Raw genomic sequence first — 27,600 nt, forward strand, 5'->3', positions numbered from 1 at the left:
TTTTGTAACAAGATAGGCAGTACACCTATTTGTGATATGCTCAAACTATATGGCAGTAAAAAGTAAATTCCTATCAGTAGCAACCTATGGCTCTGTAGTATGGGATAATGCCAGTATAAATACATTACAATCTTGTGAAAACTCTTTTTTTGCCGTATGCCGGCTGCACCAAGGTCTACATCCATATACATCCTACACAAAGAATTGGATGCACCTTATGTTGACGATCTTATACAAGTAAGAGCTTTATGCTTTTGGCATAACATCTGGTGCAAGGAGTGACCAAAGTTCACCAGGGACATAATTAAGGATTGCCTAGCACTGGAACATTTTAATAAAATTCCATGGCTAGCACATATGAATAATCTGCTGAAGAAAATCTATAAAGACCTATTAGTGAAAAGTCCCGTAGGTATTTTGCAATATGGCAAAAATGAAGTTAAAAAGATGTACATGGAGAAACAAAGCCAAGGAAGAGCTAGTACAGATGAGAAAAAATGAATCGTATCAAGATATATGGCTAGTATAAAGCTGTCTGGTCAACCTGACTATCTAGTCAAAGTCACAAATACCCAGGACAGATTTTACCTGACAAAGTTACGTTTGGCACTGTCCATGAACTGGTGGCATTTCCAAAGCATGAAAGATGGCAGAAAATAGTTTACAGATGCCCATGTGATGGGAAAGCCATTCAGTCCACAATGCACTTTATGCTGTTCTGCAAGTTTTATTGAGACACAAGGAGAATATTTTTATGGCAAAGAAACTTTTCTTTTATAAGTATGCTATGAAATGTATTTTTACCCTCGACAATGAATTAGCTTGCTGAGCTCTTGCTGGATATATAAGCCGGGTTTACAAAGAAGGAAATCACATGATTCTTTAGACAACCTAGTCTATGAAGCTGATTGTAAGATGATTTTAGGCTGATAATAATTTTTAAAATCTAGGGAAACAAGATGATTTTTACAAATGAAGTTTTAACGATCAATTGAATGAGTCTTAATTTTATGTAAGATGTGTTCTCTATTTTATGTACTTTCTGGATCCTTTGATAGAAGTTTTTTAATCTTCTGTACAATGTTTTTTATCTTATGCATTTTTATGGATTGATAAAAAGATTCCGAATAAAGTTATTTTGAAATGACTCCTGGAGTGATGATGATGACTGGTAGGTAGGTAATCAAACCTGTAATGGAGGCTGAGCTCATTATGTCCCCATGGTGGGAGGGACGCCTTTGAAACTAAGCAGTTGCCAAGTCATAAAGCGATGATTGGGATCTAGATTCCCCCGATGTTTTTATTGCTTTTTGGCTGATTAAGTCTTCTAAGGATATTAACTGTCATGGGACAGTGGAAGAGCGGCGTTTGTGAATTCACAGAAAATCCTTCTGCCAGAGGTTTATTAACCCCTTCGCTGCGGCGACAATTCCGCCGCAGCGCTAGGCGGGAGGGGGCCCGAGCGGCGCTCGCATGCTCGTGACGGAGCCGCTGCGTCATGAGCCGCAGTTGAGCTGTGCTCATGACGGAGCGGTTCCGTCATGGCCCCGCCCGCTGAATGTAACGTCCAGCGCAGGCGCGGAATTCGCGGCGCGCAGGCACGCCGGGCGGGCCATGACGGAACCGCTCCGTCATGAGCACAGCTCAACCGAGGCTCATGACGGAGCGGCTCCGTCATGAGCATGGAAGCGGTTAAAGTACAGTAATGATGCGATTGAAGCTCCTCTTAGTCTGTTAAAGACGGATGTATGACGTTACAACGCATACTTTTACAACGCCTACCTTTACAACGCATTTTTTACACCGCAACATCCATTACAACGCACACCATTATAACGCATGCCATTACAACGAATTCTATGAAACTACCTTTACAACGCATTCCACTACAACGCATACTACATTTACAACGCATACCATTACAACGCATTACATTGCATTGCATGTAAGGTAAGTGTTGGATAGTGTAGGGGTAAAAATTACTATTCTAACTCCAGGGGTTGCAACAGTAGGGTAAGTGTTGGATAGTGTAGGGGTAAAAATTACTATTCTAACTGCAGGGGGTGCAACAGTAGGGTAAGTGTTGGATAGTGTAAGGGTACTATGTGTTGTAATGCTATGCGTTGTAATGGTATGCGTTGTAATGACTGCATTGTAATGGCATGCGTTGTAGTGGTGTGCGTTGTAGTGTCATGCGTTGTAATGACTGCGTTGTAAATGCATGCGTTGTAATGGATGTTGCGTTGTAAAAGTTTAGTTGTAATGGTAGTGCGTTGTAAAAGTTGCGTTGTAAAGGTTGTATACCGTTAAAGACTAGTGTCTCTGCAATCCCACTAAAGTCCCCTACTGTTCATAAACTGTATTTTGCACTTCACATACGAACAATTTCATGGATCAACTCAAAAAGTAAATAATTCAATAACTCTGCTGTAGCTGCAGTGCTGTTCACATGTTATTTATATGAGGCATTCTTAATCTGGCACTTCAGTGGATGCACATTATATTCATTTAAGTTGGTTCCTCTCTTTATCCAGTTTTTAATATCGATCTCTGAATTATTTGTGGTTCTTAATTCTATCTGTATTTTATTTTACAAGGTGACAAACTGGAGCTGCTTTTCCCCATGTGATTTCTAGAAGGAGCCTTTGCCAAATCAGCACCTTGTGAATCAGGTGATAGGGGTAAGCTGTTTTTTGTATGTTGCAAAGCTATTTGTTGTGTCTTGCTGCACTGACAGCTAATAAGTGTATTCTTTGTTACGTTGGGTGTGTGGGACCCATAAAGATGACGACACAGACCCCTCAAACTCACCGTCATAGAACAAGCATTGGCAAAAACAATAAGTCTCGCCTATGGGAGCTATTGGTTTTCCCAAGGGTTTTTAGTAATGCTGTGCAGCCTGGCTAAAAAAGAAAAAAAATCCTATGACACTGCTGCCCACTAACTGTTGTAGGTGTGGGCAACATGTATGTGCATATCTACAAAATGATGTGGGGTGTGTTTTGTCCTATTGATTTGCCAATCCAAGTTAGGGAAGGGAGAAGCAAAAGCAGAATATGAGACTGAGTTGGTGGAAGCTACACGGGGTAATTGGGGGAAGAAACTTTGAGACACAGGTGGGTGGAAGAACAAGAAGTGCATGGGTGGGGGAGTGGGTGAGAGGCAGAGAAAAGCAAACGGGGAGATAGGGCATCATAGAGAACGGGTGAGAAAGCAATATGGGGAGAAGCACACAATGGGAGAGCACATCATAGAGGAAGTGGGGAGAATCACAGAGGCAAGAAAGAGCAACACATAGTGTAAAGGGGGAAGAGAAGCACACTAAAGGGACATCTGGAAAACACATGTACTCTTGTGAAGTGCTTAAGACAAATGAAAAATATGTACTCTTCTGAAGGGCTTAAGACAAATGAAAAATGTAGTTTTCTAATAGTGAGCAGTGGAAGCATACAAGTAAACTGGGTATTCCCCTGGGAAGGAACAGACACACGATAGACAAGTCAAACCATCATATAAGTGGAAAGCAAATGAGAGTGACAGAAACGCCAGCTAATGCTAAGCAATGATTGTGCCGTTATCCCCTCTATGTCTTATGTAAGACCACAATAGGTTTTTGTAATGGTTCTACTTGCAGTCTAGTATGCATCACCTAAGAAATCAAGCAGAACAAGCCATCCCACGTGCTACAGCACTACAGTGAATTATTGAATATTTTTCCCTGAGGGACATTCGGTTTTCAGTGCTGGAAATTTGACTTAGAGAAAGGCATGTAAGGCTTTGTAGTGTGCCTGTAAAAGAGATTGTCCCCTATTATCATGGAGTCATGGCTCCATGAAAATAAGGGAATGACTTTGAGAATATTTGTTGCTCTTGTGTATGCCACACTACAGAAGCATGGGCAGTATGCACTATGAAAAAGGGGTAATTGGAGAACTCACTCAGGATAGCAGCCGTTTATGGCACCTTCTGGGTGGGCTGGCATGGCACCTTCCTTGATGGCAAATCTACACAACCTATGTGTGCCTATGCACATGCACACCCTGCATACCACACTTCATGGATTGGAGGAGGACATCTGGTGTGAATAGTTACGAATATTTCAACCAGTATGAAGCATTCAGAATACTCAAAAAGTGCCTTGGTGCAGGGTGGTCTCACAGTCACAAAATGTGGTTGCCTTTAAGCAGTGACTACATTTGTTTGGTGTTGTTTTGGGGTGCACGGCAGAGCCCTTCTTGTGGCACTGTGTATGTTCAAAAATGCTTACGTACATCAGCAACGGTGTCACAATGGTATCATGGGTGAACTACAAGCAAGTAAATTGGGCCCCCCACATCCCCTGGTCTGGTAGTTAACAGCTATCTTTTGGTTAGAATGGTCCCCTCACACCACTGGGCCCATGTGCAACTGCACCTGCTGTACATTGCCAGCTACACCAGTGCACATCCGTGTTCTTCACCAGTACCATTAATAATACAACCCCAGAAATCCCAAATACGTGTCTGCAACTGCTTCCTAACCACAACAATGGACAGCTGCTTGCTCGGCACTTGTGCCAGTCGTTGCTCTTTAGCTCATAAAGACCCCTTCATCAGTAATGACTGTGTCACTGACGTGTTTTAACATGCATATGTTCGCTTTACGTCTCTGGCTTTTGGAAGGTGATGAAAACTCTTATTAGACTAAGGCAAGTAACATAATGATTTTCTTAGACAGTTGTTTCCAGCCTCACGAAAAAGTTCCTGAGACTGAAACTAAGAGATTTATGAAAAATTGAGAGTTTATACGGAATCTCCACCACTTTATGTTCCGCGTACAAATTCCATAATTTTCCTAAATCAGTTGGCAGAAGGGGATATGGGTGATGATTTGGAAAGTTTACCTGGCTGTAAGTTAAAGGTACTTGGAAACAAATAGGAAGTTTGTTCTTGTTCTCAGACGTGTGTGCAACTTATACATATTGTAAACTAAGCTTATCCAGCAGCATAATCCCGTCTCAAGGAAAGTGCAGTTTGTTGGACAGGCATTCCTTGCCAGATGGCTTAAGGCAGGGTTAATCAAGTTAGGTCCAAGAATGTCAGCCCCATGTCTGACTTTCAAGTTAACCACATAAGGAATTAACTAATTTACGCTTAAGAGTTTATCCTGTAAATGTGGCATGGATCTTGTCTTTCCCTGGGTCTTTTCTTAGTATGTAATGAAACCATGATCTAAGTTATGACAGTATTACTGAAATTAAAATGTGCAATCCTCTTCAATTCATACATGATGTGTACTGAAGTGCTCTTGGAATTGAATTATAGTCTTTAAACTGATACTTTCAATGAGCTGCGACCTATATTTGGGAAATTATTTCTGACAGAATTGTTGCCTGTGTCTTTAATTATTATTCCTTATTTGCATTCTTTATATTGAGAATTAATGAAAAAGATCTGAGAAAAAGTATTTTCCTTTAAAACAATCAGTCCATATTGTCCAGTGGATACATTCTTAATTTGTTTTGAGCACCAGTCATCAATCCAAAAACGTAGTTGTCATAAATGTCTTTAAAATATATTCTATAGTCCACAGCCACCACCTGATTCCTGACCCTATTGCTTCTTCAGGGTTGTTAAGTAAAAACAGCACACCCTTAATGTATGCAATTATTATATTAGATAATTCAACACAATCTATTACAATCACATTTTTAGAAACTAAAATAGGTATCCGCAAACGTAAATTCATAGTCTCAAAATACTGCAAATCATTGCACCAAAACATTGTATAAAAAAATATTATCTAAAGGTGATCAATATTTACATATGTTGGTCACATGACTTGATCCTGTTCCTCCACTTCCTGTGCCTCCATAAAGCCAACAGCACACACTTCATTCCCTGTTTGGTAAGGATTTTTATAACGATTACGAAGCAGGTGATAAGAATGGCCACCCTTATCACAAGGAAAATTGGTATGGCAACCTGCCGGATGCTAGTGGCCTTGATTCCTCCCCTTAGCCTGGTCTCCTCTCACCCTACCTACCCGATGGTTATGCATAGGGTGGCAGAAGTCCTTGACCTCCACACCATGTAGGTCAACACCAGTGTACTCATGGAGGTTCTTTAGCCAGGGCAGATAGCGTCTGAGCCACTCTTACCATTTAATGAAAGCCTTATGGATACTTTGTTGGGAACGTGAGCCACACCTTGATCAGGCTCAACTGTCAACCACCAAATTGCACGATGCCACTACCCTGACTCAAGCCCCACTCACTCAAAGGCTTAGTGATTTAGCATCTGTGAACAAGACTTATCCCAACACTTTTTCAGTGATTCACCATGATAGGTTAAAAAAAGTGGAGACCTTAGGCAAGAGGGTTTTCTCTTCAACCAGCTTGACACTAAGATCTGTTGCCAGTGCTCAAATCCTCAGAGGATCACTGAGGTCCTCTGACCGGTCCTCGCCCAGGCCATACAGGATGGTCACAACACAGCCAGGTGCACGGCTTGGACATTGATTGGCCCATTGGTACTAGTGTCGCCATACGCCACAGCTTCTGGCTGTGGTCCACTGATATTTCTGGTGATGTCCTGTGATCCATAATGGACATTCAACGGGACTTGTCAATTTGTGGTCAAGGCAGACTCTCCTATCGAGCTGTTTAAGGGAAACAGTACCTGGCACGCTCCCCTGGCTCATCTTCCTCTCCTAACCAGCTGCATTAGCCCTACCACTCCTTTCACGGCTCCGGTAGGGGTACCCCATACCATCAGCCAATTCTACCACTTCAAAGTGTCCAGTAGCTTCACAATGATGGCTGTGGTGCCCACTGCCATCACGGTCAAGTTCACCTGACAGCGCACTCCACTAATCCCATGCTGCTGCCCCACCTACCAAACCCTTGTAGCATGCACTTAGTGGACTACATCCACCTGATAGGAGACAGGATCTTGTTTGGTTGTCAGGCTATAACATCGGACAGATGGATCCTGAAGATCGTTCAGCCAGTATATGTCCTACCTTTTATTCTTTTACTCCAGCGCCTTTCACCATCCCCGCAGTGACTGATGGAGGACCCTCCATTTTGTGGCAGGAAGGGCAAGCCCTTTTAGCCAAAGGGGCTATCGAGGAGGTGGCAGAGCCAGAAGCAGCGCATGGTTGTTATACACGCTACTGTCTGGTGCCCAAGAAGGATGGAGGCCTTCCTCCACTTCTAGACCTGTGCCCTCTCCAGAAGAAGAAATTCAAAATGCTCCCCCTAGTGGTCTTCTCTGCCCCTTACCCTGGAGACTGGATAGTGGCATTGAACCTGCAGGACACCTATTTCCAAATACCCGTCCTTCAGTCCCATTGGCGCTACCTGCGGTTCATTGTGGTTCAGGAGTACTTACAGATCACTTTGCTCCCCTTTAGTCTCTCCCGATCCCTCGGGTGTTGATAAAAGTGATGGGTGTGGTAGCAGCACCCCTACAGAGGTCAGGGGTGCCAGTCTTCCCCTACCTTGATGACTGGCTTTGAAGGCAGGCTCACAACAGGCAGTCGTCAAATATCTCCAGACTATGGCAAACCTGTTTTCATATTTAGTGTTCACTATCAATGTGCTGAAGTCACACCTGACTTCTTAGACACTCCCTTCATAGGAGCCTTTCTGGACAAATGGTGTTCTGCCTTTCCCCTGGGAAGGAGAGTGCATGACATTCAGTCTATGATCCTGAACTGTCAGACACTGTCCTTAATTTGGGAGGTCAGCTGTATGGCTGCTGGGACTGATGGTTGCCTGTATCCTGCTGCTCAAGCACACCTGGTTACATATGTGGGCTCAGCAGTGGGATTTAAAGTCTCATTGGCCCACCATCAAGGGGAGCTCTCGAACACGTTAAGATTTCACAGGAGTATTCAAAAGATCTGCAGTGCCCTCTCCCTTCCCCACCCAGACCTGACAGTGGTGACCAATTCACCACTTCTGGGTTGGGGTGGCCATCAGGAAGAGGTGAAGATCTAAATCCTGGCTCCATATCAACCATTTGGGAGCCTTCCGCTTGGCAGTGAAAGCCTTCCTTCCATCCTTCAAGGGGAGCCTGGATGAAGTGCTAATGAACAACACCACAGCCATGTGATACTGCAGCAAACAGGGCAAAGTGAGGTCATGAACCCTGTTCCAGGAGGCCATACAGAGAGCCATACACCTCTGGAAATGGTTGGACCACCAAGGAACTTTCCTGGTTGTGAACCATCTGGCAGGCTTTTTGAATGTGAGAATAGACAAACTCAGCTACCACTGCCTAGAAGATCACAAGTGGCAATTACACCCAGAGGTAGCACATGGTCACATCTGGGAATGAGGAGGACTTTGACTCAAACGTTTTGCCACCAAGAATACACAATGTCATCAATTCTGCACAAAGGAGTTTCCAAGGCATCTCTCTGCAGCTAGATAGAATCTGTACCCAAAACTCAACCAGCTCCGCTGACACACCACATTTCTGAGATGCAACACCCCTGCTTACATAATAATAATAATATTTTTTTACATAATGTATATCTAGTTTTTTAGTGAGATGGTTCAGTGAAATGGTAGTTGAGACTGTTATCCTTTGCTTATGCCTAGAGTACATCTTCCACGACCACACTATGTAAATTAATAACCTAAGTATTTTCAATAATTCCTATTAACAATGTTTTTTGTCTTTTTGCATCCTTCGTGAGATTTTACTCGGATGAGGATATAGTTTGCGTTACAGAACATGTATATTAACACCATCATAGATTGCATTTTCAAATACTGCTGCTATATGCCCCCTATAATCTGTAGTGGGGCTTCCAAGTCATTGATTAGATGGCGTAGCAAGTATATTTCTTATTTCTGTCTCAGGACAAAGGGATAGCTCGAAAACTGTTAAGATGGCAAATACTTCACCAAAGTTTCATATCGGGTATCCTCAAAACTTTGGGGTGTTGGTTGTGGCACCAGAGATATATATACTTTTTCACATATGCACTGCTAAATACTGTTCTTAAACAAGCATTTGGTCTAAGATTGCTGTCCTTCATATAGTGCTTTGGATGTAAGATTCTATTCTTAGATGTTATCAATGGACGATGGTGGCAAAGATGGTGGCCGCACTCAAGGGGAGTTCCCGATGGCCTCACCTATCTGTGTTCATCCAGGCCTGTGAGCCAGATCATGCTGCTCGCCCCCCAGTACAGTATGCCTTCAAGAGCCCAAGGGGAGGTAGGAGCAGTCCTAGACCCATGCCGACAACCAGTTCACAGTCAGACTGCTGTCTCGGTGCTGCAGCTGTGCAGTGTGGGCCTCGAGCTGCTGGCTGCGTTGAGCCCGACGAGACCGCAAAGGCCCGCTAGCCTTGCTCTTGTTTGTTGGGCACCCTGTTTGCGATTAGGGGGCCATGCAAGAAGCGGTTGCTCTTCTCGCTGGGGTGATTGGCTTCCCCTGTGCAGGTAATCTTAAACCCTGACAGGTGGGCAGCCTGGGGGCCTGGGTCTACTGTGGTGCCCGAAGGCAGTGTTCCTCACAGGGGGAAGACAGACTTTGCATCTTACTGCGGCCCTGAACTTGCAACACCTGATGGCCATGACTGAGGTGGCTGTGAGGGCATTGCTTGATCTGCCCTCACTGTGAGGTGCCAGACCTCATTGGATGCAGGTGGCCTGCTCCACAGAGGGTGTGCTGGTCTCCGGGACCCCAAAGGACGTTGAAGCCCATTTGTGCTGTGGTGATCAAGTGCAGCATGCCCCTAACAGAGCTCGTGGTTGGATCCCTATTTGTGCTTTGGAGCCTGAGGGGCCCCACAAGCTGTGCAGGTAAGGAGTTTGGCTGAGAGCCTAGAAGGGATTGGGACTGGGCTGCTGGCTTGGACTAGAGTGGCCTGTGGTTCTGCACACAGGACTGGCCTGCCAGGGGAACTTGGACTGGTGGGACCCAAGTTAGATGCTGGAGCCATCAGCTGTATCCTGATATACTGTGACAGGGAGACCCCCCTCCATTGTTGGAGTCATGGGCAGAGGCCGATAGGATCTGAGGCACCAGCTTCCTACATGCTAGGGGCCCTGGTTGTGGCTGCTCGTTCTACTTTTGGGCAAGCGGACCATGATTCAGCTGCCTAACTTAATCTGTTCATCTTCTGGGACCTTTGGCTATTACGGGTAAAGATAAGCCAGCTCAGGCTGCACCTGCTCACACACAGATCGACAAGTTTTCCACAGCAACCGTGAGCAGCCAGGGGTGAGTACCTGGCCCCTTGGTGACGCAGGACACTCCGGCCCAGCCTGACCTTGCTTTTATCCTTCAGGCCATTCAGGAATTGTGAGGGGTGGTGAAAATCAAGGTGGAGAAAGTTAAAATGGATCTCTCCCTCCTGCTACAAGTCCTCTGTAATGTTGCCCGCCATGTAACTTACAACTAGCACTGATTCATATCCGAGGAAGATGATGTGACTGTTCTAAAGACTCAGGTTTCAAAACTCCTTACGGCAACGTCTGTGCTAGAGGCCCAGCCTGCTTATGCTGACAATCGAGCGAATAATCTCCAGTTTGTGGGGTAGTCTGAGGGTGTTGAGACCCCAGATATTGAACGGTTTTTGAAGGACTGGTTCCGCTCCTGGATCCCGTAGGGGAACCTATCACCCTGGTTTGAGGTGTAACGTGCCCACCGATCCCTTACGCCACTGCCCCGTGGGTCACCGGCGTACCCATGATTGCCCAAGTCCTCAACTATTGCAACCGTGTTGTTGTTCTACGAGGGGGCACCAGAAACACCTTTCTTACTGAAACAAGTGTATCATGATTCTTTTGGATTACATCTGGGCTGTCCAACAGCACAGGCGATTGTTTGATAAGGTGAAACAATAGCTCAGTGCCCATCAGGTCACCAATATGCTCCTCTTTCCGGTGAAGTTGAAGGTGACCTTCAACTCTAAAACCCTGTTCTTTAAGACTCCATAACAAGCTTGGGAGTGGGTGACTGAGCATGTTGACTGCCACCTTGGTGGTAGGCACTGTCGGACGCACACAATGAGAAACTCCCTTTGCCTGCTTCCTAAATCCCACAGGAGGCAACGTACTGGTTCCCATAGGGCGAGCCCCCAGGTCTGGGCCACTTGGCCTCCATTGCCTCAGAGATGGGCCGGGGCACGCCTGGTCATGGTGATGTGGTATTGAATCTTCACGCACACCGGGACGGATTCATGCCCCAGCAGTGGAACCTGGTGCTCCGAGTAGGGCCTTGGTGCCAATATTTGTGGCACTCTAGGGTCGTCTACACTTGCTAAAAGGGTATCCTGTGAACTTGTCATTGTTAGGCTCACCAGCTTTGAAACCTATATCTGAGGAGGTCTTCACTTGGGAACTAGCCATGTGTTGTTCTTGTTTTATTTTCTGTTTTGGGGCAACAGATGCTTCAGGGGTGGAAGTATGGGGTAGGGGGATTTGGGAGGGTATTGTTTTTGAGGTTGTCTTTAGTTTGTGTTTATTTTTACCTGGCCACACATGTTATGCCCTCATTAGACTGTGCTTGGTTTCTGGGGCCCTGTGCACTCTGCACCATGTATAGATGGTTGGTTCTGGGATTAGCTCCTGGGCTCTTGACTTCTATAGGTTGGTTGCTGCTCCCCAGGGTGTCACTTAAGATTATGTCCTGGAATATGAATGGCCTGCTAGACCATATTAAATGACCTGCGGTCCTTCGCTGTCAGCTTTCCGCTCTCCTGTATACTCTTGCTATTGAGCCCTTAACCTGTGTAATCCATTCTTATGCATGGATTCGGGGCAGAGCATGGGACTCCAGGCCTGAGGAGCATATAATGCTTTATGCTGATAATGTGCTTCTTTTTCTTGGGGACCCGCTGTCCTCATTTCCTAGATGTTTGGAGATACTGGAGTTTTATGAGGAGGCCTCGGGGGTCCGTGTTAACAGTGCTCAATCTCTTCTGGTTCCTGTTACCGGTAATTGAGATGCCCACTCTTGGAACACCACCATTCCAATCTGTTCCCTTTTCTTACAGTATTTGGAGATACATGTTTCTACACTTCTGAGCTGGTGTGGGTTCTTAACCTGTTCCCCATCCTTGCTTCTATGAAGCACCACTTGATAAGGCGACAGAGTCTCCAGCTTCAAGTGATGAGATGAGTGGCCCTCTTTAAAATGATGGTGCTGTCTCGATTTTTTTGTGTTTCAGAACTTCCCACTTCCTCTCCCCACCCCGTCCCTAAGGCTTGGTTCCACACGTTAGAATCTATGGTACATTATTTCCTGTGGGTGGACGTCCCCGGATTCCCCACGCTAACTTCCAATTGTCGCCCTAGGGTGGCAGCCTAGAGTCAGTTGATCTCTTCTGCTATTTCCCAGCTACACAAGTGATAGTTCTGAATTGCTGGTTTCCTCTGGAATGGGACGGTCCAGCGTACCTGGCGGAACTGAGTCTGCTGGGTCCTGATAGGGTTCTAGAGATACTTTATGAGGTCTTGCTTTCCTGCTCTTTTCCTGAGAGTGCCAGGGTATTGGTTTTGGCCTGAAGAGCGTTGTTACGTCCTACGGGCTGGGATCGGAGGATAACGGAACTTACTCCTCTTTGTCAGGGTACTTGGCTACACAACACAACGTCCTGGAGGGATTCTCTCAATGGGAAAGGTTTGGGATCACCCACTTGGGAGATGTTTGGGCTGGTACTCACCTGTTGTCCTTTCAGAACCTATGAGATTAGTTCCAGCTTTCCTACATCCAGTTTCACAATTACTTTAATTTGCAACACTACCTTGCTGCAAACATTCCACCTGGCATTCAGATTCCTGGGTTCAGTTCTCTTGAAGAAGGCTACTGACTGGGAGGCTTGAGAGGGATGCCATTTCACAGGTTTATCTCTCCTTGATTTGTTCATACCCCCAACCACGTATCTATGCTGACGCAGAAATGGAAGGCCTGGCTGGGTGAACTGGATGAGACAGATTGGATTTTAGGCCCGCTCTAGGCTCAGGAAACTACTTTTATCCACACGACTGCGCCTTGTTCATCTCAACTATATACATATGACATATCTGACTCCAGTCAGATTCTTTTGGGCTGGCGGATTGCCCCACTCAACATGCTTTCGCTGTCCAACCCCTGAGGCACATTTTTTCTAAGTGGTATGGTCTTGCCCAGGCATGCCCAGTTATTGGAGGGAGACTGAGCATAACCTCTCTTTTGATTTTGGGCAAATCCCTTCAGCTTACCTCTCGGATTGCCTTACTAGGGTTGATGGATGACCTAGGTGGCCCTCAAATGGAGCGTGTTTGAGGGGGTGGCTTTGTTGGTTGCTAAGAGAGACATGATGTGGAAATGGACAATCCTGTATCCCCTACCCTGGGGGACTGGTGAATCGTAGTGGACCTGTGCGCGGAACAAGGACTGCCTATATATGTGGTTCATGGATGTCCTTTAAGACACCAATAAATTTAGAGCAGATGGCAGGACTATGAAGTGTTTCAATGGGGGCATAACTGAATTGTGGTCTCTGGGGTGCCTGGGGTCAGGACTTGAAGTTGTGGCTGGAAGTCTTGTGTTTTGGTGGCCACAAAGAAAACAACAAACATTTGGTTATCAAAATGTTATACATTGACAACTAAATACATACTAGAAAGCTGTAAGGTCCTATTGTTTTTGGACTTCGACTGGTGTATTTTCTTGATCTGTATCTATCATGGAGATTTGTAGATCTTAGTCCATCTACATTTATGCACACATTTAATAAACAAAACTGTCTGGCAAACACTACATAGGTGAGGAGCTAAGGGTCTCATGTACAGGCCCAGAGAATGGTGAAAAAGTAACTGCCCTTAAAGTTTTGTGTCTTTAACCTGTGTCTCCATAGGGCACAGTTTTTAATTCTATTTAAAAAGCGTGAATCAATTGAGGTACCTTTGTCATTACCAGTCGTCATCCTCATCGTTAGCCATTTCAGTAAATCCACAAAGTCAACTACCATTATCAGAGTCAGACCCATTCATGTGATACTGTAAGCTGTGCAGTGGCACTTTTTAATGTCATTACTTTTCAAAAGGCCTCTAGAATCTTTTCAAAGGTGGGCTATGAAGTGTGGAGTCAGAATGCACACTGCTGTCAAGGACAGTGTTTTGTATATATGTATCTATGTAGTTTTTCTATATGGCAAACATAGCCAAAAGCAGGGGAGGGCTGTACATGGTCAACGACAAGCATACAGTCAACTGTAAGAGGAAGGAAGGCTTGTTTGTGGATGGTAACTATATTGTGATGTAGTGTTCTTTAAAGAGGTGAGTGTTCAACCCTTTCCTAAACTGGAGTAGTGTTGGTGTGGTCATAATGAATACAGATATGTTATTCCACATCCAGGGGGCATGGATGGAAAAGGCCTGATGCTGTGGTGTGTATTTTTTACACTTAGTCTACATTGTGACATGGTGTCCTGGCTGTGGGTGTGCTGAGATCCAAATAGGTTCCTGCACAGCACCAGTGTAAAGGTCTGCAAACCATCAATGCCAGTTTAAAATGCCATTTTATCTCTAAAACAGATGCTATTCTTTGATTTTTTGAGATTCTATGAAGCTACATTCCAGTCACTGCTAAGGGTTGCAGGCAGATAACAGTAACACTCCCTTCTCATTCTTCCCCTTTTTAGTTGGTAACTTTCTCTGGTTTACTTTCTCTTGTTTTCCTCTCCCCTCTTCTTGAGATTGCAACAAATAGATTGTAGAGTCGCGCTCTAGTCGTCGCGTACCTACGTGATGACGTAGGACGCGGCGGCCATTTTGGGCGGGCAGAAACCGCCGATTGTTGAGCGCTCCGTAGCTATTCCTGGCGCTCTCTTGATTAGCAATAAAGTTATACTTAAATAACCACCCCTGCCTGGTGCCCATCATTTAATGCCCTCGCATCATTACAGTGGTGACAAGGATGGGATCTGAACCCACCAAAAGAAAAAAAAAGAAGACAGAGGGAGACACCACGAGGAGCAGTGACTCGAGGGGCAGGACAATCATCAAGAGAGGGTGGCAGAGGAAGTCCACAGGCATACACCCAGAGCAAGGGCCAGAACACCAGCAACAAAGGAGAAAGGGGCAGGAATACCTCCAAGGACTAAGAGGTAGGAGGACAGCCCCACCCATGTCCGAGCAGACACAGACCCCTTGGGGGTAGAACAGGTGAACCTTGCATGATCAGGCACCCCAAAAGCCCGCCATTGAGGGAAGCACTAACACTGTGAAACAATAAATACAAAAAGGGAAAGGAGTGAAGCCGAGAAAATGAACGTCCCACCAGGCGCGCAGCTAACCAACACAGTTCCTATCAGCTATCCAGGGCCCTGGCGGAACAAGCGCAGCACAGAGAGGAGGGTGCCTTGGGGCCCCAACCAGACCGAACGCACAGCAGAAGTGCAAGCGTGCCAGGCAGTCCCAGGGGACAATCGGCGGCGCCGGAAAGACGCGCTGAAATGAGTGCGCAAGCGTCCTCACTCACGACTCCAATTCCATTCCTACCCAAACCAGGAGAACCCTTGATGAAGTGGGAGGATTGGAGGGAATACTTTATGAACTACTTAGAAGCTCTGGAAGATGAAGGAGGGGAAGCCTTTCCCAGCAAGAGGAGGAAGAGGATATTGCTGCACAATCTAGGCCCAGAGGGAACCAGGGTCTTCCAGAATCTAGTCCCCACTCCTAGACAGGCCGCGGATGACGACGTTTTCTGGCACGCGATTGAAGACTTAAACAACCACTATAGACCAGCAGTGTGCACGTCCATAGATAGATACAATTTCCAACAAAGTAAACAAGGGCCGGACGAATCGATAGACGACTATGTAGCAGCATTGAGGAAACTAGCTATCACGTGCAAATATGGCGCCCAGCACGATGAGTTTATAAAGGACCAAATAGTCATGCACATGACAAATGCTGGAATCCAAGACAAATTATGGGTGAGTGGTGACGCTACTCTCAAGGAGGTCATTGCTATGGTGAAAAAAGCGGAACTTTTCAAAAGATGCGCAGACACAGCGAAAAGAGAATCCACCTCGAGGGCCATGGTCAACAAGGTTGACGAGGCAGAACCACCGGAGAGAGGCAAAGCCACGGCGGCGGAAGGGAAGGCGCAAAACAAATGGACCACAAGACCCGTACAGCAAAAAAGACCAGATAAAGAAGGCACAAACACATGCTACAGATGTGGAAGCCCGTCCCACACAGCATATGACAAACGCTGTCCTGCGCTCTGAGCGAAATGCATGCATTGTGGGATTGTAGGACACTTTGAAAAAGTGTGTTGCCGCAAGATGAAGAGACCTACAGTGAAATTTGTGATGCAAGGCCAGGAAGAAGAAGGAGATGGAGGACCAGATAAAGAAAACAATGTACTGTGTGTCGAAGAACAGGTGCTAGGCATTGACTGCAGGCGCTCCAAGAAACCACAATGTGACATGGTCATAGGAGGGGTACCGATCAAAATGGTAGCGGACTCAGGCTCCCCATACACCATCGTACAATGGACAGTATGGAGTGGTAGCTTCAAACCCAGTTTAGGATCACACCTGGAGCCCCCAGACATAAGGCCGGTCACATTCACAGGAGAACACATTCCTATGGTCGGATATCGAGTCCTGAAGTTCGAGTTCAAAGATCGCAGTGGAGAGTGCAAGCTGTATGTGGCAGAAAAGGGTCCGTCTGTCCTCGGGTGGATGGATCAAGGTGACTTGCGCATACAATTGAACCCCGGAGGAGACACGCAGGTACTGATGACTAGCACGGAGCATCAACCAAACTTCCAAAGGATGAAAAGTGAGTTCCCCTCAGTGTTTGGAGGAACAGTGGGCAAATTAACGAAATTCATGCACAGAATAGACGTCAAGGAGAGTGGCACGCCGGTTTCTCCCAAAGTGAGGAATATACCCATATCGGTCAGAGATGCATTACAACAAGAGTTGCAAAGACTGGAAGACAATGGGATTATCGAACCGATTAACTGCTCAGAATGGCTAGCTCCGCTGGTGGTAGCAATGAAACCCAATGGTAAGGTCCGTCTGTGTGTGGACTTACGCGAACTGAACAAGTGCATCATAGTAGAGAAATTTCCGTTACCACGGATAGAAGAAATGCTGGCAAAGACAAAGGGGATAAAGTGGTTTTCCACCATTGATCTCACTTCGGCCTATCACCAGATAGCCCTACACCCCACAAGCTGGAAGCTGACTTCCTTTATAACACCCTTCGGATGCTATCAGTTCCGCCGGATGCCCTTCGGCCTAGCATCAGCAGCAGTGTTCCAAAAACGTATGCACAGACTGTTCAGAGACATAGAGGGAGTACAGTACTTCCAAGATGATATCTTGGTGATGGGCAAGGACCAATCCGACCATGACAAAAAGCTGGCGAAGGTGTTGTAGGTCTTAAAAGGAAATGGCTTGACGGCTGAATGGGAAAAGTGCCGGTTCAGAATGACGTCAGTCACCTACCTAGGTCACGAGATTGGCGAACATGCATTACACCCAAACAAGCCAATGTAAAGGCTATATGCGAAGCACCAGCACCCAATAACAAAGAGGATGTGAGGTCATTCTTGGGGATGGCCGAATACTACAGTAAGTTTGTGCAGCACTTTGCCACCAAGACGCACCACCTGAGGCAGCTTATACGTGTCAAAGCAACGTTTAAGTGGACAGAAGAGGAGCAAGGAGACTTCCAGAAGATCAAGGAAGATATCAGCAAAGCAGTACCACTTCAAGTGTACGATCTACAAGGGCAATCCATATTAACCACGGATGCAAGTGAGAAAGGACAAGGGGCAGTCCTTATGCAGGAAAGGAAGAATGGAGAGTTGGTGACTCTCAGCTTTGCGTCCAGGTCCCTATCACAAACAGAACAGAAGTTCAGTGTAATAGAAAAAGAAATGCTGGCAGCGCTATGGGCCATTGGGAAATTCCGCCAGTTCCTATGGGGTACGAGGTTCCTGCTCAAGACAGACCATAAGCCCCTGGTCAAAGTACTCACGTCCTGTGGACATGCTAGCGCTACACCCGCACCACCAAGATGACCCTGAAGCTGTTCGATTACAGATATGACGTGGAGTACATCCCGGGGACAAGGAATAAAGTAGCTGATTATCTCAGCCGAGCCTCAGCGATGGAGGAGGCACCGACCAGCGCAGACGAGGGCGAAGTCCAGGTGGCTTTTGCAGAAGACCCGGAGAAAGTGATAAGCGGCCACGAATGGGAACAGGCCTCTGACCAGGATCCTGACATCAAGGAAGTTAAGGACTTCCTGCTACAGGGTTGGCCAGAAAAAAAACATCTCAGGGCAGCACTCAGGAAATTCTATGAGGTAAGGGAAGAGTTGTCCATCAGAGATTGAAAGGCATGTAAGGGAGTGTGACCAGTGCCAGAGGGCAGATAAATCTCAAACCCTACTAAGCCCATCGCTAGGGAAATTTGACAAGCCGGCAAATCCTTGGGTGGAAGTGTCTATAGACATTCTAGGGCCAGTACTAGATGCACAGGGGACCCCGAAGTATGTGTGTGTTCTCATCGACCGGTACTCAAAGTGGCCTGAAATAGACATACAGGAGGGGATGGACACGGAGACATTCCTCAGATCAGCCACATTCCTCAGAGAAAGCATATCTCGCTTCATCCTGAGCGACAATGGGCCCCAATTCACTTCGGAAAAGTGGTACAAATACATGGAACGAAGCGGGATCAAGACGAAACACACCTCCATATACCACCCGGCCGGCGATGGTCTAGCCGAAAGGTTTAACCGTGTCATAATGGGTTCCATACAAGCCGCCATTGCAATGGGCAAGGATTGGGAAAAAGAAGTACGTAGCATGTTGTGGGCCTACCGAATAACACCCACCGGCACTGGGTATGGACCATTCCAGATCCTAAGAGGACGCGATCCTTTCACCAAGGAGAATCTAGCATGGAAGGATAAGACTATCACAAGTAAATGGTCACCGGCCGTGGTCCAGCACAACTTGGAGAGAGCACAAAGAACATACACCGAGCACTACAATAACAATGTAAAGAAGACCTCGCTAGAAAGAGGAGAATGGGTCAGAGTCAAACTGGCCCAGCTGAAAAGAAAAGGGGACAGCAAATACAGCCAGCCCATGCAGGTAAAGGAGGTGTACGACAGAGCAGCCTTGCTTAGCGGCGGAAATGTCTGGTCACAGGATCGCATGTCCAAATGCAACAAGATATTGCAGTGGGCCAAAGAAGAAAGATCAAGGACACTACAAGACCATGGCTAACCTGCAAACAGAGAAGTACCGCGTGGAGGAGAGGAAGACTCAGGAGCAGAAGGAAGAGGAGCGGAGTTTGAAGATGGAGACAATCACATTTCAGAGGAACATAAGTGGAAGCTTGTGAGACTACAGAGAGAGAGAGAGTCCCCAGGGAACTGGAAGGAGATTGGCGAACCCGGCCGAGAACAACTTGGGGAGTTTCTCCTCTATTCCGGTAAGACGCACACGGGCTGGGAGAACAATAGTGAGGCCTACCAAATACAGAGACTATGAACTGGGTGAAGCGAAATAAATAAGCCCCAAGAATAAGACTTTATAGTTTGTCATTGTTATATAAAGAAGGGAGATATGTAGAGTCGCTCTCTAGTCGTCGCGTACCTACGCGATGACGTAGGACGCGGCGGCCATTTTGGGCGGGCAGAAACCGCCGACTGTTGAGCGCTCCGGAGCTATTCCCGGCGCTCTCTTGATTAGCAATAAAGTTATACTTAAATAACCACCCCTGCCTGGTGCCCATCATTTAATGCCCTCACATCATTACATAGATGTACAAAGCAAAATGTTTTTCTTTCTTTTTGTGTGATTTGTATTGGCTTCCTATTCTCCCCACCTCACCTAACATTACCCATACGACTAGTCCCTTTTAATTTTGATGTAACGTATTCTCGAGCAAGCGAATTCGTCAGGCTTGAATTATTTTTACCAGGCCGGCTGCATTCGATAAACGTCCCCGGCCGCACTAATTTCCACAGCTGCGATATTTATCACTTTATAGTCGTCCTCTTTTGTTCTGTTTGTTTTTGGGGAAGGTATCGATACTTTTTGTGGCGTTTAAATTAATTTTCTTATTTTATTAGTGTAAATAAAATTAAAACAGTGCCTACTGCAGCTCAAATCATGTGATTACAGCTAATACACTTTGGCCTTCCTTATGAGTGGTTCAGTTAAAAACCCTGTTATTTCTCTGGCTTTTTTCGGGCCCGTTATTTCAAGGGCTGGAATAATATCAGGCATTACATGTTTTTGAGGACAAAACACGTGGGAATCGGTGTTTGTGCACATATTTCACCATGTTCCCACAGGAATGATGTTTGCTTTATGAAGATTTCAGAAACTTTGGTACCGTGTGAACAAAAAAAATATATATATATATTATTCCGATGGACCCTTTAACTTCAGTTACCTGACCGTTAGAATTCATATGCAACTTGTAAAGCGGGCATAAATTACTGCCCAGAGGTCTTATTTTTGCTCTGTCCATACATTCCCTGTCAAAGTAAAAGATGGAAGTGACTTTTCTCTTGTGTCCAGCTAGTCAGGAAGCAAGGGTTCGCTGTCCATAGCGCTTAGGGTGTGTGACAGGATATGGGAGCAGCATTTAAGTAGCGCTCCTCTGACGAAGTGCTTTCTATGGATCTACCAACAAAGGTTGCAGTTGGAAATATACAAGGTATGTTTTTTCACTCTAAACAAAGGCTCTGTTTCGAGTTCGATGAGTTTAGGTACGCCGTGCTCTAGTGACGCGTGTACAGTCCCGTGAAATTGAAGGTTTGCATATAATTGGAATTGATCATTGCCGAGTTTGACATTCTAAGGTACTTCCGAGTTCAATGGCTTGGAATGCTGTGATTAGATAGTCAGGTGCAAGGGAGTGCATCCTCCCTATAATTTGTAGGACAACTAGTCTTAAATTTACAGGTCCACTAAAACCAGTGAATAGGTTCTTATCTTGTGAAAGACGAACAGCTGCGTCCTTGCGAGATAAAAGGAGCTAGAACTCAGCTGTGCTGCAACGATTTTCACACTTCTAGGCAAAATTGATCATTTTTGTACTCATCTTCCTCTAGAAACAAGGGAGTTTTGAGGCATTTTCTTACAATCTCTGGTATCCTCTGTTGGCGTCTTGTGTTTGTACAGTAAGAACGATGGCTGCTTTGCCGTAATCAGTGCTTTGAATGGGCCGGTACTGTCCGGTACAGAGTACAGATTCTTTTTATTTGAGAGGGGGAGTACCAGCACTTCTCAAGAGAAATGCAATACTTTTTTGTCTGATGCCCGATGGAGCTACTTGGTTTAGCTATAGGGGAGATGGCCGTGGATTCCCTCCTTGGTCGTCACCTACCCAGTCTGTCTTTAGGCAGACTTCTTTTCGTCTCTCCTTATTGTCTCTTCCATAGCTCCTATCCTCTCTCCCCTGAATCTCTCCCCTTGCCTGCTACTCTGCCTAACCCCCTGTCCTTTGTGCCCTTTGACTAAGCACTCCTTCTCCCCTTGTTGGGGAAAGATCCAATATTTATACTCTGGAGTCTCAGCGAACCCGCTGAGTGAGTCCACTGTGCCAAGGGAGCCACTCACACTTGAGGTATGGTATGGCACCCATTGCCAAAGCACTCCCTCTCCCCTTTTTGGGGAAGGATCCAGTATGTAGGCCTTGGAGTCTCAGAGACCCCTCTGAGAGAGTCCACTGCGTAAAGGGTGCCTCTCGCAATAGAGATAGGGAAGGGATACCACTTCCCCTGGGATCACAGCTTACTGGACTTTGGAGGTTGCCTTGACTCGTCTACCGGTTTGTGTACCCGTCACCCTTCCTCTCCTCTCCCTATGCTGTGTCTCTAACCCTCCCCTCCTCTTTCCCGCCTTCATTATCTGTCTACTTCCCCTACTCCAACCCCCCTCCCCTGAATCTCTCACCTTGCCTTTCTTTTCCCCTTATGTATTTGTGCTTATTGTTTATCTCGACCTTACAAGTAACTATGTTGCCATGCTCTAAGAACTGTGTAACCTTTGTAACGATGTAACCTGTAACTATGATCCGATGCTCATGTAAAGCGCTCTGATACCTCCGGGTCTAGCCAGCGCTATATAAAACTTTTAAAATAAATTAAAATAAATAAAAAATTTAATTGGAGATTAGCGGCACTTCTCAGAAACAAGCAGGTACTCTGGTACAGAGTACCTGCACTTCTATTTTTCCATTTCAAGCACTGGCCCTAATATAGCAGTGGTACGGAATGAATTGCAACAGGACTACCAGAACGTCATTTGAGGGAGAGCTGAGCAGTCAAAATCATGGTATATTGTACTCTAAATGCTACCTCGGGTATTCATTTGAAGGGCAATAGATTACATTTTGGTTTGGCAGTCTGTCGTTGATATCTATCCTTGACATTGGCCATAAGCCATCACCAGATGGCTACTGTTCATTCGTCGATGACAATTGAGTGGGATTAATCATCCCAGTTCTTAATTGGCAAATGTCTTTCTCAGGAGGACTTATGTCTGACAAGTAAGTAAGCATGGCCATAACTTGGGCTGTACTGCAGGGGGTTTAATTTTAGTCAGTCAATTGTTTTATTAGAACTTCGAGTGAGGAGACTTTCAGTTTAAAAAAGTTTTCTGAATAAGACCTGAAATTCTGTAATTAGGTGACCCATCCACTTCCAGCCAGTGCAGGAGTAAGCGTGTGCCATGTTAGAAACACAGATGTCACTTAAATCATGTGTCAATTTTGGAGTGTGTTTTGCCTGCTGAGAGTGCTTCCCCTGGGGCTGTTGAGTTTTACAGATGCCTCTTAATTAACAAGTCAATTTCAGACTGTGTATTGATTGTAGTGTTGAGTTCATCATCAATAAAAACCAGGAAATGTATACTGATAGGTACTCTTTATTAAGCACACCAGCCATCCAGCCAACGGACTCAATTGCCCCACGCAATTTGAACACAAACATTATTATCTTACAGAATGTTCTTTGGCTGGCTAAGCAACCCCAGTTAAAGACAAGGAAGCATATCTGTACATCGCATCTCTCCCCTTTTATGAACTCAAACATGAATAACGACCTGACCAAAGCTAAACACAAATATTTTCATATGCATGTAACTTTTTCTATTATCATCAGTTTGGTAACATGGCATTCAACATCTTGATATATACAATATAGATTTAGATCTTGGAGGACAGGTCACTCCGTCCCAATGGTGACAGATATCCTGTCCGCCGAAATATTAATCCCATTATATCCTATGGAATTTATAGTTTGGAAGATGGGATATCCGTCTCCATTGTGACCGAGTAACCCGTCCACCAAGATCTAAATCAGGCCCTAAGTTATTGATCAACAAAATCAATTAGGCACACTTAATGTCTTTGGACTCTCTCACTTCTTCTTCTATCATTTGTTCCTGCCTGATCATCACTCTGAACAATTTACTCCCTTTCCACCGTTCTGCCCTTCTCCCTCTGCTTAGTTTGTTTGCTTATTTACCAATGCATGAGGTTGAACTTTTTCAATTAGGTTTTTATTCCAGCAACAACCATCACTTGTTTAATAGCATTTAAAAAAATCTTAGTGACCTTCATGGCCTTAGTGAACTAAAGCCATCTTGGGACCCACACATGCTTTAACCTTGACCCGGTCATCTAAATTTATCTTTATATTAACAACCTTTTTTCTGTCATTAAAGGACTTTTTCCTTTTCATCTGTCTTCCCTGTCCATTTGTCACCCATTCATCCATGCTCCTCTTTTTCAACCTCTTATTCCACTTCATCCCTTCATCCATCCCGGGCACATTCTAATATATCGTGTCATTCGTTTAAACAACTCAAATTGTGACTTCCCTAATGTGGAGTGTGGAGTCATATGTAAGGAGGTTATGCACTCTTGAAAGATATCTCTCCAATTAAGATGATTAACTTTTGGTACCTGTATTTGTTCTTTCAAAGTCTTATTCATTCTTTCAACAGTACTATTAGTTTCTGGATGATAGACTGAACTTCTTTTGAGTTGTATCCGGCACCCTTTAAACTATTTCTCCATAGCACTCAAGAAGACTTGCTGACAACTGTCTACCAAAATACTTTATTCACTGTAATTCTCTCTTTTAAAGATTTCTTCCAAGAACCTTATCTCACACCAGACGAAATGTCCCTTACACGCAACAAGTCAATGCACCTAGAGTAAAAACCAATTAAGACAATTAAATATGGCATAGCATGTTCACCACTCAGTTGGCCCAGTAGCTCTATAACCACTTAATGTCCCAGGTCTCTTGACAGGATCACTGACAGAATATTGAGCTACAGGAATATTGAGTCTACAATATCGATGGACAGAATATCGAAAGCCTATCTCTACAATGGTAAGTACAAAAATATCTAAACCAAAATATCGTTGTTTGAAATATTGTTGTTTAAAATTTCTTTTTGTTTAACTGTCTTAAAAATAATATGAAAATAATCAAATAATAAATATAATTAATAAAAACTCAGGGGCCCATTAGGATGGCGGGCGGATCGCCACCGCCCGTATGGCGGTGGCGATCCACCTGCCATTCTACACCGCCCCCCCCTAACATTTCCCCCACGATATTGCGATGGCGGTGGAGACCCTGGCGGACAGAAAGACCGTCAGCCGCTTTTCCACTGGTAGGCAATCCGCCCGATTGCCTACTGGGCATAAAAGGCCTGCAATATGGTGGCGGTGCCATAAAGGCACCACCATCCATATTATGATGATTACGGTGCATTGCCTTTCCATGGCGGAGACTTCGCCATGGAAAGGCATGCAGTCTTTTCTGTGGGGGCCCATTGCGGGTGGGTGGCTGCACTTGGGGGGTACCTATGGTCCCCCCAACATTGGCATGGACAAGGTGTCAGGCACCGCACGGTGTCTGTCACGTCGTGCATGCCAATGCACTGCATGTATATATTACATTGTGGCGGGTGCTGCTTACTGCACCACACGCCACAATGCAATATATGCAGGATGCCACTGCCACCGTGGCGGTAGCATCCTAATAGGCATTGCGGGACCGCCGCACCTATGACGGACAGTCCCATTCACCGTTACGGTGGCGGGTGGACAACGTCCACCTGCCATCGTAATGAGCCCCTCAGTTAGGATTATTTAAAAATGTTAAAAACTGATAAATGATAAATGTAAAATAAAAAATTAAACATACATATTATTTTTTATATATATTTACTTAATAATATTGGAAAATAATTATTTAATTAAATTATAAAATGTTAGAAACATAAAAAAGTTATGAATAATATTGCAGGATTAAAAGGACTAAAAACTCGCCGGATGAGGTGTTTTCATTGGAGGCGACTCTTTGGTTATGATGTATGCGGTGTGTCTCAACCGCGAAAATGCCCCACTGCTGATCTATGGCAGGCCCGCAGCACCTAACATTAACAGTTGATTGTGGGACGACGAGCTGGATTCAAGGACGGCGGAATGGCATGAGTCCAGCCTTGCTTTCCTTTCAGCAAACCCACTGGGGTAAGACATTGCAATATTATGGGGAATATGACAGCGCCCACATGGGATTATTGACTACATGGACTACTTTAACCACAATGCCTACAGCGCATACGCCCACAAGGGCGGAACATTTATTTATGCGCAGCTGGTCCGTGTAAGCTGTCAGTTTCTTCAAAGTGCCAGTGAACAAGGGCGTTTGTTTGCCCGAAACGCGTCTGGCCAGTTTCATTGTTGCTGTGGATGTAAGGCTGGCAACTCCTGCAGTCCCCGGATTAAAAGGATTAAAAACTCGCCGGGTGTGGTGTTTTCATTGGAGGCGACTCTTTGGTTATGATGTATGCGGTGTGTCTCAACCGCGAAAATGCCCCACTGCTGATCTATGGCAGTCCCGCAGCACCTAACATTAACAGGTGATTGTGGGACGACCAGCCGGATTCAAGGACGGAGGAATGGCATGAGTCCAGCCTTGCTTTCCTTTCAGCAAACCCACTGGGGTAAGACATTGCAATATTATGGGGAATATGACAGCGCCCACATGGGAATATTGACTACATGGACTACGTTAACCACAATGCATACAGCGCATACGCCCACAAGGGCGGAACATTTATTTATGCGCAGCTGGTCCGTGTAAGCCGTCAGTTTCTTCAAAGTGCCAGTGAACAATGGCGTTTGTTTGCCCGAAACGCGTCTGGCCAGTTTCATTGTTGCTGTGGATGTAAGGCTGGCAACTCCTGCAGTCCCTGGATTAAAAGGACTAAAAACTTGCCGGGTGTGGTGTTTTCATTGGAGGCGACTCTTTGGTTATGATGTATGCGGTGTATCTCAACCGCGAAAATGCCCCACTGCTGATCTATGGCAGGCCCGCAGCACCTAACATTAACAGGTGATTGTGGGACGACGAGCGGGATTCAAAGACGGAGGAATGGCATGAGTCCAGCCTTGCTTTCCTTTCAGCAAACCCACTGGGGTAAGACATTGCAATATTATGGGGAATATGACAGCGCCCACATGGGAATATTGACTACATGGACTACGTTAACCACAATGCATACAGCGCATACGCCCACAAGGGCGGAACATTTATTTATGCGCAGCTGGTCCTTGTAAGCTGTCAGTTTCTTCAAAGTGCCAGTGAACAAGGGCGTTTGTTTGCCCGAAACGCGTCTGGCCAGTTTCATTGTTGCTGTGGATGTAAGGCTGGCAACTCCTGCAGTCCCTGGATTACAAGGACTAAAAACTCGCCAGGTGTGGTGTTTTCATTGGAGGCGACTCTTTGGTTATGATGTATGCGGTGTGTCTCAACCGCGAAAATTCCCCACTGCTGATCTATGGCAGGCCCGCAGCACCTAACATTAACAGGTGATTGTGGGACGACGAGCCGTATTCAAGGACGGAGGAATGGCATGAGTCCAGCCTTGCTTTCCTTTCAGCAAACCCACTGGGGTAAGACATTGCAATATTATGGGGAATATGACAGCGCCCACATGGGAATATTGACTACATGGACTACGTTAACCACAATACATACAGCGCATACGCCCACAAGGGCGGAACATTTATTTATGCGCAGCTGGTCCGTGTAAGCTGTCAGTTTCTTCAAAGTGCCAGTGAACAAGGGCGTTTGTTTGCCCCAAACGCGTCTGGCCAGTTTCATTGTTGCTGTGGATGTAAGGCTGGCAACTCCTGCAGTCCCTGGATTAAAAGGACTAAAAACTCGCCGGGTGTGGTGTTTTCATTGGAGGCGACTCTTTGGTTATGATATATGTATATATATATATATATATATATATACACACACACATATATATATATACATATATATATATATATATAAATATATATTACCTACTGGCGGTCGCCAGTAGGTATATATAGTTAGGATTTTTTCTCTATGGGTTTTTTGAAAATTCTATGTCTAATAACTTTGGCGTTTGTGGACGGAATTGGCTGAAATTTTCAGGAAAATGGCACATTTTGTTTCTGAGCAGCCCCTGAAAATTGGGGGGGGTTCGTCCAGGGGGGGTCGAGAAAAAAGGGGGGTCCCAAAACGTGTTTTTAACATTGAGTTTTCCATAGG

At 45.5% G+C, this 27,600-nt stretch overlaps 1 protein-coding gene across 1 annotated transcript in view; it reads left to right on the forward strand.

Annotated features, from left to right (window-relative positions):
* RIN2 (Ras and Rab interactor 2) overlaps positions 1 to 27,600 on the forward strand; it is a 1,094,313-nt gene that overhangs the window by 314,196 nt on the left and 752,517 nt on the right. Inside the window, exon 3 of the mRNA XM_078648965.1 lies at positions 2,598 to 2,681. The gene's annotated coding sequence lies outside the window, so the exon portion shown is untranslated. The remainder of the gene's footprint in view (positions 1 to 2,597; positions 2,682 to 27,600) is intronic.

This window comes from Lissotriton helveticus, chromosome 6, assembly GCF_964261635.1.
Source record: "Lissotriton helveticus chromosome 6, aLisHel1.1, whole genome shotgun sequence".
Taxonomy (NCBI): Eukaryota; Metazoa; Chordata; class Amphibia; order Caudata; family Salamandridae; genus Lissotriton; species Lissotriton helveticus.